This window comes from Eschscholzia californica, unplaced genomic scaffold (assembly GCF_041429995.1).
Source record: "Eschscholzia californica isolate CP2 unplaced genomic scaffold, dmEscCali1.0.p SCAF_3, whole genome shotgun sequence".
Taxonomy (NCBI): Eukaryota; Viridiplantae; Streptophyta; class Magnoliopsida; order Ranunculales; family Papaveraceae; genus Eschscholzia; species Eschscholzia californica.
In genome coordinates this window covers 18,835,230-18,863,047 of record NW_028238420.1, presented here as the reverse complement: position 1 = coordinate 18,863,047, position 27,818 = coordinate 18,835,230, and the positions used below count along the sequence as shown (strand labels likewise).

At 34.9% G+C, this 27,818-nt stretch overlaps 3 long non-coding RNA genes across 4 annotated transcripts; 2 read left to right on the top strand and 1 right to left on the bottom strand.

Moving 5' to 3' along the window:
• Window positions 1-9,884: 9,884 nt before the first annotated feature.
• Window positions 9,885-27,220, bottom strand: LOC147548856 (uncharacterized). Its single transcript, XR_015238288.1, has 3 exons — window positions 27,046-27,220; window positions 10,239-10,302; window positions 9,885-10,132 (listed from the first exon to the last, which is right to left on the bottom strand). It is a non-coding gene; the product is annotated as an uncharacterized LOC147548856 (long non-coding RNA).
• Window positions 15,781-16,741, top strand: LOC147548858 (uncharacterized). 2 transcript variants are annotated; one of them, XR_015238228.1, is made up of 4 exons: window positions 15,781-15,918; window positions 16,057-16,142; window positions 16,275-16,385; window positions 16,633-16,741. It is a non-coding gene; the product is annotated as an uncharacterized LOC147548858 (long non-coding RNA). The 2 variants fall into 2 exon arrangements; XR_015238227.1 differs by having other exon boundaries at window positions 16,275-16,741.
• LOC147548857 (uncharacterized) lies at window positions 17,038-19,880 on the top strand. The gene is made up of 3 exons (XR_015238226.1): window positions 17,038-18,976; window positions 19,095-19,149; window positions 19,654-19,880. It is a non-coding gene; the product is annotated as an uncharacterized LOC147548857 (long non-coding RNA).
• Window positions 27,221-27,818: the final 598 nt, after the last annotated feature.

Here is a 27,818-nt window from a genome sequence, read left to right as displayed (position 1 = left end):
TTTTAGGGTGAATCTGACAAACCTGTCTATTGTTTAGATTTTGTTTAGGTTGCTTGGTGGAGTCAGACTGATTGTGTTTGCTTTCCTATAGGTTCCTCGTAGTGATTCTTTGGTTCGAATATCCTTGGTCGTTGGGCTCTAGTTTATGCCCAATAGATATCGTGATAAGAGAGGTCGTTTCATCAGTAGAGAAGCACATTTAAGTAATCTTTTAGCGATCTCTTTGAGTGACACTATGGGTGAGAATCTAAACCAAGCCAGGGATGGAAATCAGCCTATGACACTCAGGGATTACATGAATCCCACTAGAACGTGTCAACCGTCATGCATACAGTTACCCCAATGCACGACTCAATTCGAGTTGAAACCGAGCACTATTCAAATGCTCCCTGTTTTCCGTGGGGTTGAGAACGAGAATCCCTATTACCATGTTAGGGATTTCGAAGAAATCTGTGGGACTATGAATTTCCCCAATATGCCTGACGAAATATTGAGACTTAGGTTGTTCCCTTTCTCACTGAAGGAGAAAGCAAAATCTTGGTTGTATGCCTTACAACCCCATTCCATTACTACATAGGAAGAATTGAGCAGTGCATTCCTTCTGAAATTCTTCCCGAAACACAAAACTACCTCTTTAAGGCAAAGTCTTAATAGTTTTGTGCAGCAAGAAGGAGAATCTCTCTATAAATATCTTGAGAGATTTAAAGAAATCTTACTACAGTGTCCACACCATGGTTTTGAAAAAATCAGATTAGTCCAGATTCTCTATGACGGACTAGATTACCCAACTACATCCATGGTAGAATCATTCTGTAGTGGCGGGTTCATCAGTAAAACCGCCGATGAGTGTATGGCATTTCTAGAAGAGTTGGCTGAGAAATCCCAGCAATGGGAAACTTCTAGAGGACCTCCTACTAGGGCTAATCCTACTCCGAATAAAGCTGGCATCTATAGAGTTGATGAGTCAGATCTTAAACTCGCCGCCATGACGAGAAGAATAGAAGCCCTAGAACTTGGTCAGCCTAAAGCATTCAGGGAGGATCCCACTCAAGTCATGAGTGTTGGAAATGAATCCATCTATTATCCGTGCTCGGTCTGTGGAGACCCATCTCATACTGGAAATAAGTGTACCCTATTTTTTGTTCCTGACGAGAAAGAGCATGCTAATGCTCTTTATCTCAACTCTAGGCAAGATAACCGTCAGAAATATGATCCTTATTCGAACACTTATAATCCGGGTTGGAGAAATCACCCCAATTTTTCTTGGTCAAAGGGTCAGCATCAGGGTCAGATTAGTAGTTCAATGAACCCTCCTGGGTTTAATGCTCCTAGGAATCCTTATGCTCAAAACCAGGGTCAATCTAGTACCCAGTATCCTTCTCAGGTCGCCGACCTGTCGGAGAAGACAGAGAGAGTGGTGGGGATAGAGAGGTGAGGTGAGGAGAGAGAGAGAGAGGTAAAAAATATTCTTCATAAAACAAAATTGACCAAGTCTTCACACCCCGGAAACTATTTTGCTTTCCCCAAAGCGCTGGCCTTAATTGTCCCTAGATTGAGGAAGAAGCCACCTGTAACTTTTGGATGGTGGTTGATCCTTGAAGATCAAGGGCAATCAGCTCGAGCTCATACCTCCCCGTATGAGTTCGAGCTCATACCTCCCCGTATGAGCTCGAGCTCATTAAATCGCCTGGTTTTTTTTGTAACTCTGTCTGTATAATGTTGGAGTCAATATTTATCTTCCTAAAATATCCCCTTTATGACCAACTTTTCTTCTCTCGCTTTTCTAACCTTCGTCTCTCTAATTTTGTTTTGCAAACCAAAGCCAAACCATGAGAAAACCATGTTTTAATGGTTCCACTTAGGTACTATGTATGGCTAGGCTTCATCCGAGCTGACCACTACGATGTATGGCTTCATATTTAACCAAAACCAACTAAAGAACGAATTTCCATTGATAAGAAATCTAAGAAATAGATAATATCAACTATTTTGATATCAACAAATAGATAAATTTGTCGACAACTGGAAAAGGAGTATATTTTGAGATATAGAAATATAAATAAGATTCAAACCCAAACACTACAAAAAAGATGATGACAATTCTAGTGCGAGAAATACTGCTAGTGTTAATTTATGATTACCCAAATCAGATAATTCCCTTGCTTTGTATTGTGTAGATGCTATGATAGAAAGAATTGTAAGAAATATTGTCATAATATTCTGATTGTTATTTTGATGTGTTATCAGTAGTGTATTGGAGAATACTAGGGTTTCAAAGGAAGAACAGACGGCTAAGGTTTTGTAATAAGGAAATGAATTTAGATTTCTAATAACATTCATTTCAATCCTAGTCAACAATCAAGTCATCGAGACCAACATAGCCCAAGTCAACTTAGTCAAGGTCCAGCTCCAGCTTCTTCAATATTGTCTAAAGGCAGCCTCTGCTACATCTCAAATGACAAGTTTAGATTAGTTACTTATAGTGGCAGTTATTACCTAATTCCTGTTACAAGTATATTAGTTGTAACTAATTCTGTTTAAGTATCAAAATTCTTTTCTTATCTCTATAAATACATCATGTAATCACAAATCACATTTGATTGGAAATAAAATTAGAGTTTGAGGAATTCTTACATGGTATCAGTCTCAGCGTTAGATCCTCATTAGGGTTTCCATCAAACTCAAGAACAATCGATCATTTAACATCTCATAAAATCAAACACCAACACAAGAAGAAGAAGTAGAAGATTAAAATCAATAGAAGAAGATTAAAATCAATATCATTTCAGCAATGTGTATCAAATTCAGTTCAAAAAATCAACGTTACTTACTGTTTTTTCGTCAAATACTCCAAGCATTCATCAATGGCTTCCGCAGTTCAAGGTAATCTACCTCCCATTTCTGCTGTCACTAGCTTCAAAATTGAGAAATTAGATGGTACTAACTATCTCATGTGGCGTGATAAAGTAGAAACCATGTTAAATACTTATGAACTTATAGTTTTGTTAATGGTTCGATTAAGGAACTACCTCAGTTAAAGTTCATTCAAGGAATTGAATAAATAAATCCAGATTTCTAGCAATGGAGATCAAAGGAAAGTTTTGTAATGTCCTATTTGAAAAGTACTCTATAAAAATCCATCTTGTTAGTACTAAAAGTTCGCGGAAGCTATCAAACCATTCCTAGAAATTGATCCGATTATGAAAATTAATCGAAAAACTAAGCCAAGACCAAATATGCAAACAAAATTTAACGAGGTTCGGCTTAAAGCCTACGTTCTCGGGCGAACAAGAAAACTTTATTGAAGGATAGATGAAGACGACTCACACAACCCGCAAGTTCGTCCCAAAACAATGAATAAAATTAAACACCGCTCAAAACAATGAATAAAATTTCCCTCTCACTTGCTCACACTCTATGTTGAATAGTTGTTGTGTTTGTGTTGTGTGTTTTACCAATACTCAAACCCCCTATATATAGCATTGAAATCTGACTCCAATCTTGAGTTTTGAGCAATTTCCAAAATTTGAGCAGTTTCTAAATTTTGAGTAGTTTCTAATTTTGAGTCCAATTTGGAATTGGATTCTCACCAAACCGACTCCCAATTGGAATCTCACCACCAACTCTCATACATCTATTATGACATTTATGGTCCGAAATCTGCAAGAGAAATATGGGAATATTTAGATTTAACAAATAATGAAGGACTTGAGTCCAAGAAGGATCAGCTAAGAACAAAACTCCAGAATATAAAGAAGGGTGATGCATCTATAGCTGAGTATTTGTGAGAAATTAAACATATCTCAGACTCCTTAATGTCTGTTCATGATAGGGTTTCCGATTCAGAGTTAGTAAGAATAGCAATACATGGTCTTTCAGCTGATTATGATCAGTTTACTATTGCTCTAAGAGAAAACAATGAGTTGTTATCCTTGGCTCAACTCAAATCTAGGCTTACTCAACATGAACAGTGTGTTATCTAACAAGGAATCTATTCATGAAGTCTACTATATCAACAAATCAAATCAGAAACAAGTTTCAAGAAGCAAACCTTCACCAACCTATTATAGAAATCAGGCTTCTAATTACAAGAAAGAAGGTTCTGCAAATACAAATACTTCAAATAAGAATCAAAGAGCCGAGGACTTGATTTCTCCTCAGTTCCTTGTGGAATTTGCAAAAGATGGGGTCATTCTTCTGGTGTTTGTTATTTTAGGTACAAACCCAACAACATAAAACCTCATTTTGGTTATCACACTGAAGAACAACATCAAAATACAGATCTTAGTATTGATGAACATCATTTAGATTCTAACTCATATCCATATGCAGAAGAATCATTACTGGAATGTAATAATGCAGCTGTCTACAATAATGAGCACAATGCAGTTGTGTATAATCATGAGATTAGTGATGAAGAAGATACATATCATGAATGTCATACTGCAATAATATGTGATGACAATGATGATGTTTTCTTAGAGTGTGAATCAATTGATCTTGGAAATGAATTCAACAATGAATCATGCTTTAATACAAGTACTCACTCTGCTTCATCAAGTGAAAAAGATCAAGCCTGGTTAGCTGACACAGGAGCCAGCAGTCAAATGACTCATGCTGCATCTTATATTATCTTACCTCAAATATATAAAGGGACAGAAGCTGTCATGGTTGGCAGTGGCAAATTTCTGCCTATTGAAAGCACAGGTACATCAAATCTTTCTACCTCTACTTGTGTCTTTGATCTTAATAAGGTTCTATGTGTTCCACATCTAAAATGGAACTTACTTTGAATTTCAAAGTTCACTAAAGATAACTCAGTCTCAGTAGAGTTTATGCCATGGGGATATAGTATTAAAGATATCTGGTCCAAATAGATCTTAGCAGAAGGACCAGTAAAAAACAACTTATATCCTATAAAAGGACATCATAATTAACCTCAAGATAGGTCTGAGGTTGCAAATTTAACCCAAACTGCATGCTCATATGATACTTGGCACGCTAGACTTGGGGATTCTCATTATGATATATTGAAACAACTCAATAAAGAAAACAGAATCTTGTTGTCTACTGCAAGTACTAAATTTTTTTGCAACTCCTGTGAATTGGGTAAGAGTAAATGTCCACCCTTTGCAACATCCAGCAGTGCTACAAATACTCCTTTACACTTCGTACATTGTGATATTTGGGGTCCAGCCCTTGTCACCACTCCAAATGGAGCAAGATATTACATACTGTTTCTAGATGACTTTAGTAGATATAGCTGGATCTATGCTATGAAAGTAAGATCTGACAGTTCGAAGTATTTTACACACTTCAAGTCCACAAATGAGAATCTGCTCAAGGTAAAAATTGTGTATTTTCAATCTGATGGTGCACTTGAATTGCAAAAGAGTGATTATATAAAGTTTTTGGACTCAAATGGTATTATATTCAGAAGCTCCTGCCCATATACTCCTCAGCAGAATGGAAAAGTAGAAATAAAACAAAGACATATTAATGAATTGGGTAACACTCTTTCTTTTCATTGCTCATTACCAAAACACTTGTGGTTTGATGCTTTCAGTACTGCTGTTTATATCATTAACAGACTGCCAACATCTATACTTCATGGGTTGTCACCATTTGAAGTATTGTTTCATATGCCACCTGATTATTCCAACCTTAAGATATTTGGATGTGCTTGCTATCCTCATCTAGGAGAACTAAGAAAAGACAAGCTAAGTCCCAAGAGTGTTAATTGTGTCTTTTTAGGATATAGTAATGAGCACAAGGGCTACAGGTGCTATGATCTTATCTCCAAAAGACTTTATATTTCCAGACATTTACTTTTGATGAGGGTAATCTTCCATATCCAACATCTCTAAGCAACAATCTGGGTGTGGTTAGAGTTCTCAGCCTTATATTTCACTACCCTACCTCATCTTATCACTCATCAGCACTCAGTCCAGGAATCAGGTTCATCTAGTACTAATACTTGCCCACCAGCTAATTCTGGCTCAAGGCAGCTACCTACTTATGAGATAGGGACGCCTAACTTTTCAGCTAGTTCACCTGCTATCTCAGAAGGGCAACCTCTTGCTGAACAAATGATTACTAGAGGAAGAAATGGCATAATCAAATCAAAACAGTTACCCTCTGATTTTGTGGCCCATTTCTCATCACCCCACACTTTAAATGTAGCCTATTTGTCCATTCTGAAGTTACCAACTGAACCAACTACTTATAAAGAAGCAGCTAAACATATTGAATGGTGTCAGGCAATGAATGATGAGTTCTTAGCCTTACAACAAAACCAAACATGGTCTCTGGTTCCATATCAAACCTCAATGAATGTTTTAGGCTGCAAGTGGGTCTACAAATTGAAACAAAAAGAGTGATGGTTCTATTGAAAGATACAAGGCTAGATTGGTAGCAAAGAGTTTTCATCAACAGGAAGGTATTGATTTTGCCAGAGACCTTTAGTCCTATTGTTAAGGCAAGCACAATCAGACTTATCCTTACTCTTTCAGTCACAAATTCATGACACATCAAACAGTTGGATGTATCCAATGCCTTCCTTCATGGGGTTTTAGAGGAAGATGTGTTTTTATGGTACAACCCCAGGTTTTATTGCATAAGGTAAGGATGATTATGTCTGTCATCTATACAAGGCTCTATATGGCCTTAAGCAGGCTCCCAGGGCCTGGTTCAATAGGTTTGCCTACTTTTTATATCAATATGGATTTCAGAAGAGTAAAACAGATCACTCCATGTTTGTTTTTCATGCTCATTCAGATATGATGGTTCTTCTACTTTATGTAGATGACATTATACTCACAGGCTCCTCTACATCATTGATCGCTAAACTTATCAGTGGTCTCAGTACAGCTTTCAAAATGAAGGATTTAGGGACTTTATCTTATTTTTTGGGTATTGAGGTCTCTCATGATTTAGCAAAGTCAAGCATGTTATTAACCCAAAATAAGTATACCTTACAACTACTTCAGAAAGCTTCTCTTTTAGATTCCAAACCTTTCAAATTGTCTGTTTCTAGTGGTCAAAGAATCTCTATTGTAGATGGTGTTGAGCTTTCAAGCCCTACTGAGTACAAAAGTCTGGTAGGTGTTCTTCAATACCTCACACTGACCAGGCCAGATATCTCTTTTGCAGTGAATTACACTACTCAGTTCATGCACAAACCAACAGACAAACATTTGGTTATTGTCAAAAAAATACTAAGATACTTAAAAGGGTCAATGGGTTCAGGAATAAAGCTATCTCATGGTGATTTAACATCTATTACAGCATATTCAAACTCAGACTGGGCTGGGTGTCCAGATTTGAGAAAATCAACAGGTGGTTTTTATATTTTTCTCGGTTCGAGTCTCATTTCATGGAGCTCTAACAAACAGGCAACAGTGGCCAAATCGTCTACTAGAACAGAGTATAAGTCCTTATCTACCACTGCTACTGAATTAGTTTGGATTTCTTACCTTATGGATGAGCTTCGCTGTCCTTTACAGAAGCCGTATTTGGTTTATTATGACAACATCAGTGCCAAACATCTTGCATCTAACCCTATTTTTCACGCAAGAACCAAGCATATTGAGGTCGACTACCATTATGTTCGTGATTTGGTTGTTAATGGTTCGATTCGTATTGAATATATTCCCACAAAAGATCAACTAGCCAACATTTCCACCAAGGGTTTATCACTGGAGTTATTCACTCATCTTCGCACCAAACTAATGGTTCATCTTTCCTCTTCACCATTGGTTTGAGGGGGTCTGTTAACATTAGTGTATAGGAGAATACTAGGGTTTCAAAGGCAGAACAAGAAAGAACAGACGGCTAGGGTTTTGTAATAAGGAAATGTATTTAGGTTTCTATTAACATTTATTTCAACCCTAGTCAACAATCAAGTCATCGAGACAGACATAGCCCTAGTCAACTTAGTCAAGGTCCAACTCCAGCTTCTTCAATATTGTCTAAAGGCAGCCTCTGCTACATCTGAAATGACAAGTTTAGATTAGTTACTAATAGTGGCAGTTATTACCTAATTTTTGTTACAAGTATATTTGTTGTAACTAATTCTGTTTAAGTAACAGAATTCTTTTCTTATCTCTATAAATACATCATGTAATCACAAATCACATTTGATTGGAAAAAAAAATTAGAGTTTGAGGAATTCTTACATGATGATTCCCCATTTTAGAGAGAGAATGAGTGTTGTGTATGAAAGAGATAGAGAAGGGATTATGTAGTTCTTTTTCAGTTTTATGCATAGGGTAGGTTAGATTTAGCCCAATATTCGGGATGGTCTTTCGTATAAGAAGAACATTACTTAGTAGATGTGGTGCGTTAGAAAGGGAAAGCAATGCTTTTAGTATAGGGAGAGATACATCTTACTTGTTTCCAAAATATCTCAAAATTTATCCGAAAATTAGTTTAGGGTCCAAAAAAGAGGACCCTGCAGAGGATAAGATCTATGCCAAAATGCAAATGAGTTGCAAGTCCAATGGGTCAACAACGGGTAGGCCTGGAACTGAAAAGCACAAAGGAAATTGTGCCTTATTTCTTCAAAACCGTAAGTACCCTTCCTACTCAAATGTCAGCTAAATATGAAAATTTTCTTTTCTCTCTCTAACAAATTTCCATTTCTTTTACTTTCCTTTCAAACAAAAGCTTTCCATCTCTTCATCGATCAAAGAAAATTATATTTCCTTTTCCTTCTTTTTGTATCTTTCTCTTTTAAAGAGAGACTCATCCTCTCCATTTTTCTCTCTTTCAAACTCACTCACAGTCAGATTTGTTTCCATTTTTTTCAAGAATCAAGATCGGAAGATACAAAGATCATTATACTAATAATATTAAAAAGCTGTGGAGTTTAGTGTTAAGAAGAATATGACGGAGTTTATTGTTAAGAAGACCAAGGATCGTTGATGATCTCTGATCGGTTTCGTATGGTTAGGTTCTTGTTAAGAGTCAAATTGGGTGTGTTTTGGTTTAACAATGGATCTAGGTCGGGATATAATATCCGGATTTGACGAGATTTGAAAGCAACATATCTGGATTTAAGGTTCAAACTATTGAATCTGGTTTTTTTTTTACTAAATGTTTTGTCTCTAAAAAATTTGAAAAGTGTATAGGACATTTCTTTATCTTACAGATCTTCGATATTATTAGATCTAAATTTTTCTTTACATGATCTAATAAATTTTAGATTTGAAGACATGAAGATGACATGTACAAGATCTAATTTAATAGAGAGAGATTGTGAGATAAAGTAGTTAAAGAGAGAGAGAGAAAGAGAGAGAGAGAAAGAGAGAGAGTTTATAAGAGAACATGAGAATGTGTTACAGGTTTAAACATAAGAGACTGTGATCTTAAATAAGAAATCAATAGGTGAACTCTGTATTATGTACACTAAAAACTTAAATACATAATATGGCCTGCAACTGAAAAAATTAAATTTATCTATGAATGGAGTAATATCTCAAGTAACATTCATCAAGTCGGTGACACGACCGATATGATAAAATTTCTCGCATCCAAATTGTACTTCTGCAAAATAAATAAACAAATTAGTTTATCTAGATATGCTTCCGAGGGCATGCACTTTCGTAAACTGATGATTTGCGTAAATTAGTTATAAGAAAAGTCACTCCACCCAATTTTGATAGGAAATAAAAGATTTTGTAGCAACTCAGACGTCTTGACATTTTCAATTTAGAAGCGTTTTGTTGACCGAAGAAAAACAGTCAGCATTAGCTTAAGCATCAGGTTGACTTGTTGTTTGAAATTGATATAGCAAACAAATTTACGTGTATATTCATAAAGCAATTGATTATAAGCATTAACTTACACATAAGTACTAAATTAAGGGGTATCTAGCGCAACAGTGTGGTTGTAGACATTTAACTATTAATATAAACAACAAAGGGGCACAATCATGGTAAAATGGACAAACAATATAGAAATTCCTCTGGCTATTTCATTTCAAGTGAGTCAACAATGTTTATATGGTTCAACGAAGATAAACTCCGTTCGAATAGATAAAATGATCCCTGGAAGTAATCTCGAAGCAAAATCCAGAACCCAGAAAACTATAACCAAGAATGAGCCTAATGAGATTATACCGCAAGTAGTCCTATAACATATAATGAACACCATAAGTAATTTCCAACAAAGAATGAACCCCTAGTTTATCTCAAACAACCTACGGGATAAAAGAAAAGGTGTAGAGATCATCATACCAAATGTGGTCACTATTTTTTTTTTTTTCATAACTTCTTCCCCGAGTTTTTCTCTTATATCTCCCTGGTAAAAGATAACAAAAAATAAGAGATACAAAAAAAACAATTATTTAAAAAAAGAGATCTTTTAAATAGGTGAAGTAAGATGATGTAATTAAGTGAAGAATTGAAATTGCATAAATACAAAGTGTTAAGTTTCCTTGGTAAGAATTCTGTTTTATTTCAATGAATATCTATATAACAAAGCAGATTGGTTGTGACTAGGACAAGCTGACTAGGACAAAAAAAAGAAAAAATTGCCAACTAGATTGTTTTGTGTTGACTAGGTCAAATCAAGAGATAAATGATCTTTAATCTAGACCTTTAGATTTCTTACCTTCTCAACAAAAATATTAATTTGTTCACCTTCTATATAGATCAATAATAACCTCCCATTAAATAATTGATTTGTCTTCATTCAGTCAAGTCAACAATTAATTAGTTTAAGACTTTGAGTTACAATTTCTTAAACTCTCCCTCTCCCTTTAATAAAAAAAACTCTCCCTTTCTTCATCCAACGCTCTCTTCATCGATTCTCTCTCTTTTCCAACAATTCTTATTCAACCCATCTCGACAATTGCTGTCTTGATTACTCCATCGTCAAATAATTATTTCAGTTATTCTCAATCTCTTTAATTTCCTTTCAAACCCCACCCAATTTTATTCCTCATTTAGCTGAGCCTAAGGTACAATATTACCCCACTCATCCATTCTCTTCTCAACACACGACCCAAACACCACAAAAACTTAATTAAAAATTGAAATCGAGAAGTAAATAGATTCATTCTTTTCCTTGAAGTTTGAAATTACTAATTAAATAATCCTAAAACCATACCAAAGTTTAAAAATTCTGTGAGTTGTAGTTGTTTGATGATAGTCCTCAACCACATTGTATCTTCAAGGTTACGTCAAATTTGTGTTATTAAAGTATTTGGTTATCTAACTTTGATGTTCTTACGTCAATTTTGTGGACTCAATATGTTGTTTTGACCTTCATTCACTTTTGTTTTCATTTGTTGATGAAAGAGGGGGAATAGTTTCCTTTATTATTTATTTGTTTGTAACATAAGCAATCCTCTCAGTGAAAATGTCTTGTCTCACCACCAAGCTAGATATTTGTTATGTATAGAAGAATAATTCTCTTACAGAAATTGAAGTATTGTTTCAATGCATCGGGAGGAAATGAGTATCCTTCATGCTTAGACCTTAGTAGGATAAAATTCATCTCATCTTCCTGTCTCATTACATGTCTCTTCAATTCAGTAAATAAGAGCATTTAATTAATCTATTCATTGTAACCAATGCAAGAGGAAAGGCATAGAGAACACGTTCCATATTTATGAACTCTACAAAATATCCAAAATGATCTACATTGTTAGTAGTGAATTTTAGTCGAAGACTCCTGATCTTTTTTTCGTCAATATTTTATTAGAAATTACATTTTTCTTTGTGAAAATTACTACATTTATTCATATATATGCAATTTTATACGATTTGATTTTGCGGAGATGTTCTTATCTTCACTATTGGTACGATGATGTTTCCACTTAAATTTTCTAAATATTGTGAACTTAAATCGCAAAAAATCAATATTTTATTTATGTCAAAACTAAAATTTATTTTAGTTATAAATGTTTATTTCATGAACCGTTATATTTTGTTATGTTTTCATTGTTTATATAAATTCATAAAGGTATGATTTCATCTTTATATTTATCATAGTCATATTTTTACCTCAACTTCACTATGTAAGAACAATGAATTATAGCATACTATTATATATATACTGCGTTTAAATACGTAAAGTGTTCCCCGAACACGTCGTGCCGTAGGCACGGGTTATAGCTAGTCTATTATACAAAACAGATACTTGTGACTAGGACAAAATAAATGTCCCTAGATTATGACTAGATTGCCACATACTCCTAGATGATGACTGGACAGCCACACATACATATGACCAAGAAAAGTCTTATCTTTTAATCTGATCCGTCTATTCTTCATTCATGTACTCTCATCTTTTAATCTGGTTCGTATATTCTTCATTCATGTTCATTGTTTCCCTTCATAACTTCTTTACATTTAATTAAAATTATACCAAACTCTTCACCTCCCACGTCAATCCCTCTCCCACTACTCAAACTTCATCCCCCTCGACCTCTTTCTTTTCATTTTGGATTTATGTTCATTCGCTCTGCTTGCGGAGCGGCATACCGAAAAAAAAAAGCGTTATCGGATTTGAACCGATGACTTACTGGCCGCGTTACTGATAACCTAGGAACGCGCAAGGAATCAAGTTAGCCCCAACGACACTAGATACTACGGGCGGGGCATTTTCGGGGAGTAGCCCGCTTCTTCAGACACTTCCTGGCACATACATTAAGGGAGCCATTGAAAGATGACTGAAACACCAGAAACGGGGACTACCCGAGCTAATGATAGAGGCAAGAACACTTTCCGGCCAGGTCCCATTGATTGATCATAACGATATCGTGGAAATGCTGCACAGACCCATATATATAGGAACGGAAACAGAATCACCTTGATACTAAACCGGATCGAGCCCGGGATCTTCTTGGAAATGGGAAGATCTAGGATAGGCGGCCAACCTCCTTGAGAGAGCGATGTACAAAGTCTATTAAGTGTGCCAATAAGTTAGGATTGAAATTTATAAAGCTGGGAATATTGCTGGTTGGTTTGGGTTTAGGTATTCCAGTTTGAATTTTTTCGATTGAAGGTCATTGCTGAATTTTTCAATCATTGCTGAATTGTTTTATGGTTTGATGAAAATACTGCTTATGATGATGTTTGAAACTAAGATGGCCCTTGTTGAATTATATAATATGGTCTTGATCAATCCGGATTTAAATTAGGTGAAGTAGTAGGCACCAATTCCAATAGAGCTATTGGGTTATCCTTTATAGGAAACTTCATTGGATTTTCCTTCACTGACTATATATATTGGTTGGGATACTTACTAATGGGTTCTTGTTTTTTTTATAGGCAAATTTATTTGGTTTTTTCCTTCATTGATATAGTTAACAATGAGTTTCTTTTGATTTTCCTCTGTCCATAGTCAAAATTAGAGAAGTAGTATGCACATTCTCAATTGAGTTATTCCTTTATTTACCGTCTTCTCTATAAACAAAATTTTTTTCTTTATTTTTTTTTTGTTTTTTTCTTGTTCAATGTGGAAACTGTTCAATACGGCAACATCAGGTTGTATTTTCGAGATTTCATTATGTTAGCTTATATGTCTTGGGTAATTACTTTCTATGAAGTGGGTGTTTAAATTAAAAAAATAGTTTTAATTAGGTATTGGGTAATTACTTTGATCCCTAAGTTTTTTTATTGCCGTCATGTTCTTGGTTTCCAACTTTCCACCAGTGGCGAACCCAGAAAAAATTCTTTGTGGGGGTACTTTAAGTATAATAAGTTGTAAGCGTCTAAAAATCTTGATGTGTCATCCGAGCGAATTATCTTTATACATTACCGTCACATTATAAGCCGACTCAATTACTATTGATATACGACTTGTGTTGGTTGTAACCAATATAGATAAGTAGTCTTATGCACATCCGAATAATATAAAGAAGTTAAGAAAACATAGAGGGCCTACTCATTTTAGAAAAATAGTTAAAAAATAACATTAGGTAGAAATTAACATTAGTCTTTATATATATATACTAGGTGTCCACCGCGCCCTACAGACGCGGTAGATTCCTTTTGACTAACACCTTCGATATAGAACATCGAGATTATCGTGACGGTGCATATACCGAGACGTTTGTGCGTCTCAGAATTCATCTCTACACCAATCCAACATTATACAGGGACCTATAATTCGCATTTTCTATGCGAATCACAACTCTCTGCCTAATCCTAAATGGTCTAGAGATGATTTTCGAGACGCACAAATAAATAATATAACTAGGACATAAATAATCCAACTAGGACATAAATAATATGACTAGGACATAAATAAAGTCTGTTTCTCAATATGAATTCAACTTCCTCCCAATCGATTTGTTTCAACTTCCATAACTCCTCAAATTCTTTGCAATTCCTCTCCATCATCTCCCTCTCACTGTCGTTCATTAATTCTACTTACTCAATATTTTCCAGTTTTCCATCTTATCTCTTTCATCTAACCCTCAATCTTTACCTCTTCCTCCTCCACTATGAATTTCTCTGTAAAGTTTTTCTATTTCAATTCTAATGTACTTACTACTGCCTTCTTTTTCCATTTTCAGTTCAAATCTATGAAGTTTTCAACACATCTTTCTATCACCTTAGCCTAATCCAGGTATTTTCATATTTCTCACACAACGTGTTTGTGAAAATTCCTCACACAATTGTATTTAATTTTCTTAAAGTTTGCTTTTTTATTACCTTTACTGCTTTACTCTTTTATGTCCCTGGTGAAATCCGATTTTGGAAGATTAACACAACTAATCTACCATGAAAATTATTAGTTAGTAAGTGTATTTGTTCGCAATTTCTTTGAATTATCTTTCATAGACTTATGTTCCAGCACACTGAATTATTTGTTAGTAGTGTTGATCTCGAGGAAAATGACATTAAAAGTCATGAAGTAGTTGATGTTTGTGAAAGCATGAAAAAGTTTTATAAATAGACTTTTGGCAGCTATATAGAGGTACATTTCTTTGTTTCAGTTTAAATACTTCAGAATATCATCTCTTCCTGTTACCATCTTGATGGCAGAATATCATATTCATGGCACAATATTCTATTTTTCATTGTGCTTTAAGTTTGTTTATATTTCTGTTCTACAGTTTAGGTCGGAATCGAACAATACTTCAACTCAAGGTACTTATTTCCTCTTTATACTCTTAATTCATAAAGCCTGCAATATTGTATATGCGTGCGCATAGATTAGATTTGCATCTGATGTATTCAATGAACAAATCTTTAATAAAACATATTCATAGAATTTATATATGTAAACTTGTATAGTTTCTCTATTCGAACAAAATCATCGAATATATAATTATATAAACTTGTTTTTTTGGATCAAATTTGTAATATAGATAGTTTGTATATAATTAATAAAAGAAATAAAATGAAGTACAACAGAGAAGAATTATTATGATTTAAAGATCTCCCTCGACAATTAGAGAACAAAGGGAGCTTCCAGAGATTTGCATAGAGGTATTCATATTTGCTTCGAGGCATTATGCTTCACTAGACTCTTTAGTCTTTCTCACCTTTAACGAAATTGTTCTTTTGTATCAGTCTTTCAAACACATTGATGACACAAGCAGACATCTATTATATAAAACGCAAAGTTTTTTTGCTGACTGGGACAAGCCGAAAGACAAATCCGGTCGTCCGTTGAGATTTTGATACATTTTTTACATTCCGATCTATTACCCACCTTGATTTATTGACCCACTAAAAGAAAAAGGTGACTAAACCCTTAAATCTCGTCGGTTATATCTGGCGCCTTTTTTCCGCATTCCCTTCGGGCGTTACAAACCACGTTCCAAGCATAGATGGCAAAACTGATGAAGAAGAAATTGATGACCAAAACTGATGAAGAAATTGATGGAGAAATTGATTGTATTTTCTCCAAATTGATTGTTTTTACTCCAAATCACACCCTCCAATTTCTTTTCAGGTTCAGGCATTTAGGGTTTGTAATGGTTTTTGAGAAATCGATTGTATTTTCTCCAAATCACAGCCTCCAATCTCTTTTCAGCTTCAGGTATTTAGGGTTTTGAAATGGATTTTGATTGATTTTTCTTTTCAATTTCAGGTATTTAGGGTTTTGAATCCCAAATCCATGCTGGAAAAAGTGTTCTTGGGGCGTTGGGCTAAGCTTTTGTGTCATTTTCAAACTCAGTATAGTTGTTAATCTTAAACATTGGTCTCATTGTTTTTTCTTTCCTTTCTTATGCATCCCATTGTTAATCTTAAACTTGATAGAGGCACTGCTTTATTTTTCTTCTTTGGTTAATTTCTCGATTTCTGCAGGGAAAGCAAAGAGTGAAAATTATTGAAAGATTTGATAAGTTGGTAAAAGAGAAGTTATTTGATCCCAGAGTTTTGTTTGGCATACCTGTTGCAAAAGCTACTACAAAGAAGGTTTGATGAATTTCTTTCTTGAAACTTAAGGTTTGTCGATTAAATGTTCTTCTTAGTTTCTTACATTTGTTGTGTTAGATTTTGTTGTACTTGCAAGGAAATCTATGACATTTTCTTATGTAACTGACCTGTTTTTTTCTGACTTGGAGCTGTTAAATGGGTTGGTCATTCAATATAAGTGAAGTGGCTCTAAAGTTTTTATTAGGAACAGCTCATTTTGAACTGATAATGCAGCTTTAACATGTAGGAAGATGTTATAGTGAAGCTAATGTACTTCTTAGCACCGAAACGTAAGAGGAGCGTGAAGAACAATGCTTCAACTCCTGGAGGCAGGAGAACAAATGTTACTGAAAGGGTACCCCTCTTTTCTGAATGGATCCCTTTGACAGTTCATAGTAGTATATCTTCTCAGATTTATGTTTTTGTTTTATTTTTTATGAAGCTACAAATTTCAAGATTCAAGTTGCAATTAATCATATGCTTATTCTAATTTGAACACAACAATCAATTACAACCCAAACCTATTCTAAAATTTGTTTCCATTGATCTAATAACTTTTCTAAATAGATTCAAATCGTTTATAAGGAATAGTATTTGAATTGATTAACTAATTTTTCTGGTTTTGGTTGTCTGTTGTTCAGTATCATTTCAACTGGAGAAGACTCCCAAGGTTTGGTTTATCTTTCATTTCCATCTTGATTTCATGGTTAAAATTTTTTAATTAGATTTGTAGGTTATCTTTCACGATAATGGACAAACCTCTGGATAAATCCAGCCGTCCCACCCACATCACCACTGATTCCCACCGTTCGATTGGCAAAATCTATTAGCACCCGGGCGCATATAGCCAAAGTCTTCTCCTTTCTACGAGCTGATTTCGTGTTTGCTCAACGACGCATCTTCTCGATTCAACGGGCATATCTTCTCGGTTGAAATCATACACAGTTTACGATTTGTTTCATCATTTTCCTTCATCATTTTGGGTTGGTTGTTCAGGTATTCAAGTATTCAAGACAAAGGTTAGTATTTTCTCATTGATCATAAGTTTATGTAATGGTAACTTCATCTTTTATTCTCTCAATTGTTTGCATTTTCTCATTTGAACAGGTTGGTTTTATGTTATTGATGATTATCTTATATGTCTCTTTACTGGTGGAGGTATTCCAACTTTCACCACCTTTGTTATCTTTCCAATCAAAATTTAGTCAGGGTCTGTCTTTGTTAGGTCATAATTTAGTTATTTTGAGAAGATTGGATGGATTAGATAATCTTTGTGAATGTTTCATTCAGCAGAAGGTTATGATGTTAATAGAAATGTCAAAATGTGGTTTACCTCTTTATGTGTTTGATGCTGCCATTTATGTGTTTGATGAAATGTCTCATAGAAAGAATGCATTCACTAGAAGCCCCTTCTCAGTCTTGTGCTTGGTACCAAATAATGTTCAATTTAGCCCCTTCTCAATTTTGTGCTTCGTAACAAGTAATGTTCAATTTTGTGCTTTGATTCATCATACACAATAGAACCTCATTTCTGTTGAGTGCCAACATATATGCATGATGTCTTTTTCTCTACTGGAAAGACCAGCAGCTCAATTTAACACTAGACGAACTGGCACCTATCATCATTTGTATCTAACTCATTGATGATGTCATTTGTATCTTCAATTTGGATTGGCCTATTATAGATTATCGTAATTTATATTCTTTTGCAACGTTTATTATCACTTAGCAATCACCGAAAGTACGTAAATTTACCAGTGTGACCTAACGCTAGAAAAGAAAAACAACTCAAGCATCTTTGATCTTTCAAATGTATCTAATTTATGTAATGCATCTCCTGCGAGGAACTCACCTATTCCGTTGTCAGCACTTTTTCAATCGTAGGGGTGATAAGACCTAGCTAACGATCGCTTTTGTGTTTGAAACTTGGTCTGAGTTTTTTAGTTGGGAGTCGATTGAATATTTCAAATAGATTGTGGTTGTACCATCTACCAATGTGAGAATGTAATCTTATCTAAGTGACCAACTTGTGAATAAGATGACATTGTATTAGGTATTTGCAGGTAAAAAACTCTTTTCAATAGCTTTGGTGCTTCTACCACCGCGACAGTGACATTCATATTTATGAAGCCATTAAGAAGTTATTGCACCCGTTCCCGGTTAGGTGTTGAGAACCGATCAAACGAAAAAAAAAAACAAGGTTAAACAAATGTATGAATATTGTACTCGACGAAGATTATGAACCAAAGATTGCTGATTTTGGGCTTGCAAAAGATTTTTAATTAATGGTCCAATTGAAGTCGTTTTGCTGGTACTCATGGTTACAGAGCTCCAGAACTTGCATATTCTCTTAAAGTGGCAGAAAAGAGCAATGTATATAGCTTCCGTATTGTACTAATACAAATGACAATAGGCAGAGGTCCAACTGATCTCGAGTACAGTGATGAAAGAGATATTGTATGTTGGGTTCAACTCATCTCAGTTCACTCGAAGATACATTTAGAGTTCTTGATAAAAGGGTGTCAGATTCGTTCGGAGATAACATGGCCAAAGTCATAACTGCTGAAAAGAATCCGAAGTAATGATAGTTTGTAAGTTTTTCCTGGTTATATTTTGTTGGGACCTTACATATTTGTTTATTTGTGAGTTTTGGGAATTATGGATCTTACTCAAAATCAGGCTTCCTTTTGATATTTGTCTATCTTATAGGAACATCATTTGTGCACAGAAAGTTGTCGTGGATTCTATCTGATGAGGCAGATAGGTAGGCTTTATTTAGTAGTGCAACTATAGTTTTGCAATTTTGTTCTTATTTATTTCATTTCGCAGTTTAATTTCGTAAGTCCCTTTCTGCAGTTCATTAGATGCTATTTATATGATTGATGATCTTAATGTTAATTAACTAATAATGTTTGTGGCATATGTGTTAAATTTGCTTATCCTTCTTCATATCAACTTTAAATAGCAATCCATTGTCGATAACTACAATTGGTTTCTCCGCATCCATTATCTGCTTTCTAAATAAACCCGTTAGATGTATAAAAAACACCAGTGTTAATGCTGGTTGTTGCAACATTTGGGCATATGATGTTAAACTTTCCTAAAATTTATATTATTTCGTAGTATCTCGGTGAATCTTCTTTTACTTTTTACTCTCTTTTATAGCAGAAACTGTTCGCCTATTATTGAACTAGAGTTATTTGTTGCCATCTTTTTATGTTCTTTTCTTTTAGTAACTTGTGTTCTTCGTTTCTCTTATTTTCCACAGGTACATGATTTATCTCTAGGATTATTATTTATTCAACTGGACAACAATCGTAGCCAAGCTCCAAGGCCATTCCAAAAGAGTTAGCCAAGCTCCAAGGCCATTCCAAAAGAGTTATAGGAATTTGTTGTTCAGTTTGTATTTTGTTAACATTTATACTTTCTCAATTGTCAATTACTAAGGAGTTTGTATTGGATTTTTTTAATGAAAGTATTCAAACTCTTATTTTATTCTTTACATAATATGATTAATGATTTTATTCATAAGAAGTGTAGTATAGAAATGAACAAATGCAATATACGAGTGTGTCAGACCTTAGTACTTGCAAATTGAATAATGTTATTTAGACAAGTTTAGCCGTGCCGGAGGCACGGGTTATACCTAGTTAAGTACAATTCTAACTCCATTTATAGGTAGAGTTTAGAGGAAAACTAAAGTTAGTTATAGACTAACAGAAATTCTGTTTAGTTAGTTATCCTAACTAATTCTTTATTTGTTACAGGTGCCTATAGACGTTTCTTGTTGTGCTTGACCATCTCACCAGACTTCATGGACTGCTTTGACTTGGACTGCTTGACTTGGACTTGGACCGTAACCCTAGTCTTCATTGACTTTGACTCGAGTTGACTGTATAAAAGATAATGTCTTTGCCCTAATTTCATTACATCTGGTTCTCTCAAACCCTAGTTCTTACAGCCCCCCTCAAACGAATGGGGAAGAGAGAGACGATGAACCATTAGTTTGGATCTCAACTTCTGAAACAAATCAAAAGCTAAACCCTTTGTGAAGATGTCCGCTACTTGATCTTGAGTGGGAATATGATGAACAACAACCAATCCTTCCGAAACCAGATCCCTCACATAATGAAAATCGACCTCAATATGCTTCGTTCTTGCGTGGAATACCGGATTGGAGGCAAGGTATTTCGCGCTTATGTTGTCACAGTAAAGCTTGAATGGTTTTTGTAGAGGGAATCGAAGCTCGGCCATTAGGTAAGAAATCCATACAACTTCAGTTGCCATTGTTGATAATGCTTTATATTCTGCCTCGGTAGAGGACTTTGCTCGCCTGTTTCTTTGAACTCCAAGATATCATGTTCGACCCTAAGAATACACAGTACCCAGCAGTAGACTTTCTGGAATCAGGACATCCTGCCCAGTCTGAGTCTGAGAAAGCTGTAATTGTTGTTAGATCACTTGGAGATAATCGAACTCCAGAACGAACTGAGCCTTTTAAATACCTGAGAATCTTTTTGACCAAAATTAGGTGAGTTGATGTAAGGCTATGCATGAACTGAGCTGTGTAGTTCACAGCAAAAGAAATGTCTGGTCTGGTTAAGGTCAAATATTGAAGAGCCCCAACCAGACTTCTGTATTCAGTTGGATTGGAAAGAATTTCACCATTGTGAATAGATACCCTTTGTCCACTAGACACAGGAAGCTTTGAAGGCTTAGAATTTAATAACCCAGCTTTCTTGAGAAGTTGTAGTGTATATTTATTTTGAGTTAGCATCATAGAACTTGAGGGTTTATCATAAGTAACCTCTATGCCCAGAAAGTATGATAAAAAACCCAAATCTTTCATCTTGACTTGTCTGCTAAGATCAGTGATGAGAGTACTAATTTGAGTATTTGAACTTCCTGTAAGTATTATGTCATCTACATAGAGTAGAAGAACCATAATATCTGAGTTACTATGCATCACAAACATTGATTGATCTGATTTGCTCTTCTGAAAACCATATGCATATAAGAATGTTGCAAATTTATTGAACCAGGCCCTTGGTGCCTGTTTGAGGCCATACAAAGCTTTGTCTAAGTGGCAGACATGAGTTTCTTTCCCATTTTGAACAAATCCAGGGGGTTGTATCATATACACTGCCTCATCTAAAGTTCCATGTAGGAAGGCATTTGACACATCCAGTTGTTTGATTTGCCAAGACCTTGAGACAGCAATAGAAAGAACTAATCTTATAGTGTTGGATTTAACAACTGGACTGAATGTTTCTTCATAGTCCACACCCTCTTGTTGATGAAAACCCTTTGCTACCAATCTGGCCTTGTATCTTTCTATAGTCCCATCACTTTTCTGTTTCAATTTAAACACCCACTTGCAGCCAAGAATATTCATTTTATCATTTGAGGGTACTAAGGACCATGTCTCATTGTCTTGTAAAGCTGAAAACTCTTCATGCATAGCTTTCACCCATTCATGATGTTTTGAAGCTTCTTTATAACTAGTGGGTTCAGTAGGAAGCTCCAAAATGGATAAGAAAGCAACATCTAATAGGTGAGATGATGAATAGTGGGCAACAAAATCAGATGGAAGTTGCTTTTGCTTCACAATACCATTTCTGCCTCTAGTGATAACACAATCAGTCTGTTGTTGTTGGACTTGTTGTGTTGAGTTTGCTGGTGTACTAGTAGAATTACTAGGAATGCCCAACTCAGGAGAATATAGACAACTAGATACTGTATTTGCTGGTGGACTAGTGTTAATACTAGATGTGCCCAAATCAGTTGAGACAGGCTGATTTGTATCCAAAGTAGGCAGTGGTAATAGTATCTGAGAACTAGTATTCTGATCACCACTAGGCATAGAATTATTGATGTGAGCATAGAGAAAATTGTTCTCATCAAAAGTAACATGCCTAGACATGTAAATCCTTTTAGAAACAGGATCTTAACATTTATAACCCTTGTGTTCAGCACTATAGCCCAAAAATACACATTGAACACTTTTAGGGCTGAGCTTATCCTTTCTAAGCTCTCCAAGATGAGGGTAGCAAGCACACCCAAAAATTTTCAATTGTGAGTAATCAGGAGATAAATGAAAAAGAGTCTCAAAGGGAGAAAAACCCTTTAATGTAGGTGTTGGGACTCTATTTATAATGTAGACAGCAGTATTAAAAGCATCAAACCATAAATTTTTAGGTAAGGAACAATGAAAGGATAAGGTATTACCTAATTCAGTGATGTGTCTGTGTTTTCTCTCTGCCTTACCATTCTGTTGTGGAGTGTAAGGACAGGAGCATCTGAAGAGAATACCATTTGAATCCAAAAAATCCCTAAAGTCACCTTTCTTTAGCTCAGGTGCTCCATCAGATTGGAAATACACAATTTTTGTCTTGAGTAAGTTTTCACTTGTTGCCTTGAAGTGAGTAAAGCACTTTATACTGTCTGACCTGAGCTTCATTGGGTATATCCAACTATATTTGCTATAGTCATCTAAGAAAAGTATATAGTATCTTGCTCCATTAGGAGTGCACACAGGGGCTGGTCCCCAAATATCACAATGAACTAGATATAAAGGTGTATTAGTTGTGGATGAAGAAGTCTCAAATGGTTGACACTTGCTCTTACCCAATTCACAAGATTTGCAGAAAACCTTGCTTGTGGTGTTAGAAACAACAATCTTATTCTCCTTATGTAGTTGCTTAATGACCCCATTATGAGAATGTCCTAGTCTGGCATGCCAAATGTCAAAACTAGTAACAATATGTGCCACATGAGCCTGATCAGAATGTAGATTATGTGAATGAACCTCTATAGGATAAAGATTGTTCTTAACAGGACCTTCTGCTAGAACTTTTTGTGACCAAATATCTTTAATATTGTAACCCCATGGTGAGAATTCAACAGAACATGAATTCTCTTTTGTAAATTTGGATATGGACAGCAAGTTTCTTTTGAGGGTAGGAACACAAAGTACTTTATTTAGAGTAAAATCATGACTTGAGGTTGATAATTGAGAATTACCAATACTAGAGATGGAGAGAAGATTACCACTACCCACCATGACAGACTTTGTTCCATTATATGGCTGAATAGACTTGAGATTTGCAGCTGAATGTGTCATATGGCTGCTGGCACCAGTGTCAGCTAGCCAAGCTTGATCCTTAATTTTTGACTTATGTGATGAGGTGAGAACATGACATTCTTCATGCAAAATAATATCATCCTTTGTCTGATTTGTATCACTTATGATTTCTGACTCACATTCTAGAAATATATCATCACTATCAACACAAATTACTGTATGACATTCATGAAATACATCAGTAGAGTCATCATCCTCATACACATAGTCATATATAATAACATTGTTGCATTCTAGAAGGGATTCATCTTCATATAGAAAAGATTGAGACTCAATAGGCTCCTTGGATGTTCCTGAGCCTTGAATTTCCTGCTCACTTTTAGATTCAGTATGATATCCACTGTGAGACTTGTTTTTGATAAACCTAAAGTAACAAACCCCAGCAGAGTGACCCCATCTCTTGCAAATACCACAAGGGACAGTAGAAAAGTCAAAATCCTCTGCTTTTTGATTCTTATGCTTGATGTTATCTGAATGAATATGTTGCTGTTGGGATGAAGACATATCCCTTTTTGCAGAATTTTGGTTCCTATAATATGAAGGAGATGGCTTGTTGACTTGTTTATTCACTGTTCTCTTAACATAATAGGCTTCTTGGTCTTCTTGTTTTGAAATAAGCCATTGTTCATGTTGAGTGAGTCTAGACTTAAGTTGTATGAAGGACAATAGTTCATTGTTAGCTCTTAAGGCAATGATAAATTGATCATAATCTGAACTAAGTCCCTGAATAGCAATCCTGACCAGGTCTGAATCACTAATTCTATCATTAACAGATATAAGAGAATCTGCCAATTGTTTGATCTCTCTGAGATATTCAGAAATTGAAACATTTCCTTTCTTGATGGACTGTAGTTTCTTTCTAAGTTGGTCTTTCTTAGACTCAAGACCTTCATTATGAGTAAGATTAAGACAATCCCAAATTTCTTGAGCTGAATTCAGTCCATATGTATCATAATAGACTGTTTTGGATAAAGTACTCTTAAGGTATGATTTGACAAAACTCTCTTTACTTCTCCATATTTGATAATCAGGGTTAACTTGCTCAACCCCATGTATTATTTTTAGTTGTGGTGGTGGATCAATGGTACCATTAACAAACCCTAGAAGATCATATGTTACTAACAATGTTTCCACTTGATCCTTCCACATCAAATAGTTAGAATCATCAAGTTTCTCTGTGATAAAACTAGTAACAGAAGAGATAGGAGGAAGGTTACCAAGATTTGCTGAAGCCATGATTGAATGTGGAAGCGTGCTTGAAGACAAGTCTGAAGAAAACAGTAAGTTTTCCTTGAAAACTTGATTAGATTTCTTCTTCTTTCTTCAAATTTATCTATAGAACTAAGAACTGATGATGAATTTTACTGAGTTTTGATCATCTTTTGCTTTGTGTTTGATTTTACGAGGTGTTGAATTGATTGCTATTGAATTCAAGAGAAGGAAACCCTAATTTTGGATCTAATCTGAGACTGATACCATGTTAAGTTTCCTTGGTAAGAATTCTGTTTTATTTCAATGAATATTAAGTACAATTCTAACTCCATTTATAGGTAGAGTTTAGAGGAAAACTAAAGTTAGTTATAGACTAACAGAAATTCTGTTTAGTTAGTTATCCTAACTAATTCTTTATTTGTTACAGGTGCCTATAGACGTTTCTTGTTGTGCTTGACCATCTCACCAGACTTCATGGACTGCTTTGACTTGGACTGCTTTGACTTGGACTGCTTGACTTGGACTTGGACCGTAACCCTAGTCTTCATTGACTTTGACTCGAGTTGACTGTATAAAAGATAATGTCTTTGCCCTAATTTCATTACATCTGGTTCTCTCAAACCCTAGTTCTTACACAAAGGTAAAGGAGAAAGTACAGTCACAGAGAGAGGACAGAAAGAAAAAGGTGTCGATTGAATATCTCTGCTATTAATAGCAAATAAATTACAAAAACTAAATGTGCTCGACAAAAAAAATTGGTAGTAATACGTATAACTAAATGTAAGTCTCGTCTTATTATACAGAAGTAGTTAGAATCTCAACTAATGTCGTACATGAGGTAGAATACTCAATACACAATTATGCCTAGGAAAAATAATTAGCATAACACAATAGTCAAAGGGAGATACCTCGGTTCATTCCACTATGTTCACTTAGAAATTCTGATTAAATGGCTACATTGCCAGCAGCAGATGATAACATAAAAAAAATATTAGGTTGTTAGTTTGGGGGCGGCTTAATAATACACAGATTCAACATAAATTGCAAAAGGAGCATGAAAATCATAAATCAAAATACCAAACTGAATTGGTATTCAAGTAACCGGGTAATGAAATCCGAATAGGTTAAGTCTTCTATTTCCAAGATATCACTACTGTCAATGAGTTGGTTCACCGAACAAATATGACTGAAATATATGGCAAGCTAGTATCGAGAATGAATCTCATCTACGAATATGAGTAAAATTTCGGGAGAATGAAAACAACCGATAAAAATAAAATCAAACCCAAAGGTGATGGTTGCCTATTTGAGGCCCTTGGAGAAGCTGCAACCGAACTATCAAATGCCCTAATGTTTGTCCATCCATATCAATTAACAACCACAACTTATCTCTTGCTATTTGTATATCCTCTACATCTATTCCAAACTTAGAATCCACTCATCAAGAGTAGGAAGAAGCAATAGAAAAACCAATAATCGTCTAAGCTGGAATCAGTACACACAAGGCTGAAGGAAAAGGAAACACCTATATAGTTCATGCTGGAAACGTCAATATAGTTATTATTTGGTGTGTTTCCATCTTACAAGGGCTACACAAGATAAAATAGAGATACTGGCGTAAAACGATCTACACATGTATGCTAGAGCTATATAATGAGCATGAAATATGATACACTTCTTGCCTTTCACATTCCAATATTCTTACAGGGACTACTTAAATTCTCTAAACTCTCTCTTAAAAATGAAACAATGTCTCACTCTCCCAAAGAAGTGGAATGACCTTTTACATGAAAAAAAAAAAAATCCCACCAAAAATTGTCAATAATGAAAAATTACACCATTTAAATTTAATTAAAATAAGCAAGAATGATTTTAACTAAATAGGAGAAATTGAATCAATTGAGGAAAAATGACTAAATTGTCAATAATGAAAAATTACACTCTCTAAATTTTATTCAAATAAGCAAGAATGATTTTAACTATTAAGGAGGAATTGAATCAATTGAGGGGAAAAAGTTAATGACTAAACATGTATATTGGTGTTGATCGGGGACATACGGCCAGATTTGATACACATTGGGGATCAAGCTAAGAACTTCGATAGGTTCACACTGACCACAATCAAGCAAAAATATCAAGTTCATGATGGAATCATCATACCAAGCAACAATCGGCAGAGGAAAGTCTTCGGGCCATAAACCGATCTATTAAAAACCTATTTAAAACTTATATAGATAATACTTTACTCTAACATACGCATCAAAGAAAAAATTAGTAGAAGTAGAAATAATATTGATGGCATACCTAGACACTTCTAGAATAGAGATACGTAGTGAAACAATTGTTCCAATTACCATCATCAACATGCGAATGACATCTTTTATTCCAAAGCTTTTGTCCACAACAGAGTGACGAAAGAAAAGAAACACTTAGTCATAAATTAAATAAAGATTTCAGAAAGCCTAAGAGAAAAAAATGATATAAGTAGTTGGTTGATATTACGTATCTTTACAAGCTGAAGCAAGATTTGCATGCTTCGACCTTAGTTGTCTGAATAGTATTAGCTCGTATGTAAATCCTGAATCACCTCACTAAAGTCTACTAATCTCTTTGAATTTGTTGCTCTACTATTAACAAAAGTCATCAACTACCAAGAATCTCCGCAGAATACTTTTTTGTAGGATGGTATTACATCGGCAAGATTTCCATGAGGTTTAAAAACAATGAAATAACTCACTAAATTTATGGGAAATGACAAAAGACCGTATTCAAGATCAAAGATAACTAAGTGCATAACTTGACCGAATAAAAAAATTTTGATAACTTGACTAAATGATTTAAGTTATAATTTTCCAAAGCTCCTCTTATAATCTTAACAACAGCCGTTTATGGTTTCAAGATGACAAGTATATGTATGGGACCACTTACTTCCAAAGATCACAAGTAACACAAGTATATATGTATGGAATCACTAACACAGATAAATTATTATTGCACTTGCCTCCAAAAAAAACATATTAAAGAGTATAATTTTGTATGTCACGGTGTCATTTTTCTGCGTTGGGTCTAAACTAAGA